The sequence below is a fragment of the Chiloscyllium plagiosum genome, chromosome 39 (assembly GCF_004010195.1).
Source record: "Chiloscyllium plagiosum isolate BGI_BamShark_2017 chromosome 39, ASM401019v2, whole genome shotgun sequence".
Classification (NCBI taxonomy): Eukaryota; Metazoa; Chordata; class Chondrichthyes; order Orectolobiformes; family Hemiscylliidae; genus Chiloscyllium; species Chiloscyllium plagiosum.
In genome coordinates, this window is record NC_057748.1 from 2,549,489 (window position 1) to 2,551,843 (window position 2,355).

Below are 2,355 nucleotides of genomic sequence, written 5' to 3' on the forward strand. Positions count from 1 at the left end.
ACACCTCCTCCTTATGAACTTCAATCCTATCTCGTCTAATAGCCTGTATCTCAACAACATTGTCTATTTCCTATGTGAATACTGACGAAAAATATTCATTTAGCACCTCTCCTATTTCCTCGGACTCCATGCACAACTTCCCACTACTCTCCTTGACTGGCCTTAATCTTACTCTAGTCATTTTTTAATTCCTGACATACCTATAGAAAGCTTTAGGATTTTCCTTGATCCTATCTGCCAAAGACTTCTCATGTCCCCTTCTGCTTCTTCTTAGCTCTCTCTTTAGGTCCTTCCTGGCTAACCTATAGCTCTCAAGCACCCTAACTGAGTCTTCACGTTTCATCTTTACATAAGCCTCCTTCTTCCTCTTGACAAGAGATTCTTGTCATCTTTGGATTGTGGGAGGAAACAGGAGCACCCAGAGTAAACCCACACAGACACGGGGAGAACGTGCAAACTCAACACAGACAGTTGCCCGAGGATGGAATCAAACCTGGGTCCCTGGTGCCAAGAGGCAGCAGTGCTATCCCAGATAGAGAAAGAGAGAGAGAGTGTTTGGTTCTGGGATCATCCAAACAGGAATTCAAGAGTAAGGTTGGGACGCAGAGAGTGGGGAGAAGGTGGACCTCACACCCACGGGAAGTGTGATGAGTTAAACTGCTGCATTTAAGAGGAAGCTGGATAAAGACGGCACGGTGGCGCAGTGGTTAGCACTGCTGCCTTACAGCGCCAGAGACCCGGGTTCAATTCCCGCCTCACTGTGTGGAGTTTGCACGTTCTCCCCGTGTCTGCGTGGGTTTCCTCCGGGTGCTCCGGTTTCCTCCCACAGTCCAAAGATGTGAAGGTCAGGTGAATTGGCCATGCTAAATTGCCCATAGTGTTAGGTAAGGGGTAAATGTAGGGGTATGGGTGGGTTGCGCTTCGGCGGGGCGGTGTGGACTTGTTGGGCCGAAGGGCCTGTTTCCACACTGTAATGTAATCTAATCTAATTTAAAAGACGAGGGAGAAAGGACAATGTGATGTGGGGGAGATGAAGAGGGGCTGGGAGGAAGCCCATTTGGAGCTTAAACACCAGTACAGAGCATTTAGGCCGAAAGATCTGTTTCCGTACTGTATGACTCTATGATACTGTCCCTGTATTCATCTCCTAAACTGGGTGTCAGCTGGTGCATCCCCATTAGTCAGCACAGAACAGCAGGGCCAAATGGTCTGATGTGGTATTCAGAATAAGGCTGAAACTTTAACATATACAGCCTCCAGAGAAACACCTCAAACTCTTCAAAGTGAGTAACTACAATTTGAATTTCTCATGGTCAATCTGTTCTTGAGTATCGGGGGATCAATGCTTATGGGGAAAAAGTGGGAGAATGAGGTTGAGAAACTTATCAGCCATGATTGAAGGTGCAGCAGCCTCAATGGGCTGAATGGTGTTATTTCTGTTCCTTTGTCCTTGGGTCCAATACGCCCCTATTCCTCACTGGAATACTCTGAGGGGTAACAGTGTTCATTTCCAGGAACTTTCAGTCAGATTAACTGGCCTTACACAGGGTACAGCACCAATTCACCAGGAATAGGAGGAGGGATGGGGTTAAATGAGGAAGTGCACCAACTGGTTTGTGTCCTCTGGAGTTTATAAAGCCGAGCAATCACCTGGGCGCAGTTTCAAAAGGACAACGGGGAAGAGCGAGAGAAACAATCTACTCGAGCTGGGGAATCCAAAACAAGGGACGGCTAATACACTGAGGGGAGGACAGGAGCTCATGTGCAGGGTGAACACTAGCACAGAGCAGTAGGGCCAAATGGCTTGCTGTAGTATTTGCAGGAATTTATTGAAAAGTGAAAGGAGATGGAATTTTAAAACTAGGCCAAGATGTTTCCATGTGAAATCAGGGAAGTAATTTATCTTAACACAAAGTGCAGTGTCATGGTAACCTGAGCTAGAGGGACTGCATGTTTATGGGAGTTATTCCATCAGGCTCAGCCAATAAAGTGTCCACAGTCCGGGCATTAAAACTGAAGATACATAATTTCACCTGTTTTTAAAAAGTCCTGAAACCTGTTCCTTTAGAGTGTGTCAAAGCGAAGACTTATATTTCATACCCTCAGGACCATCCTAGTAAAGGGCGTGCAGTCACTGTCAGAACGTGGGAAACACAGCAGCTTTACTGCGCAAGGTTCCAAACACACACACACACACGCACACTCTCACACTCACACACACACACGCACTCTCACACACACACACACACACAAGCACACACACTTACTCTCACACTAACGCACATGCACACACACGTACTCACACACACTCTCACTCACACACGCACACTCTCACACACACACTCTCACACACAC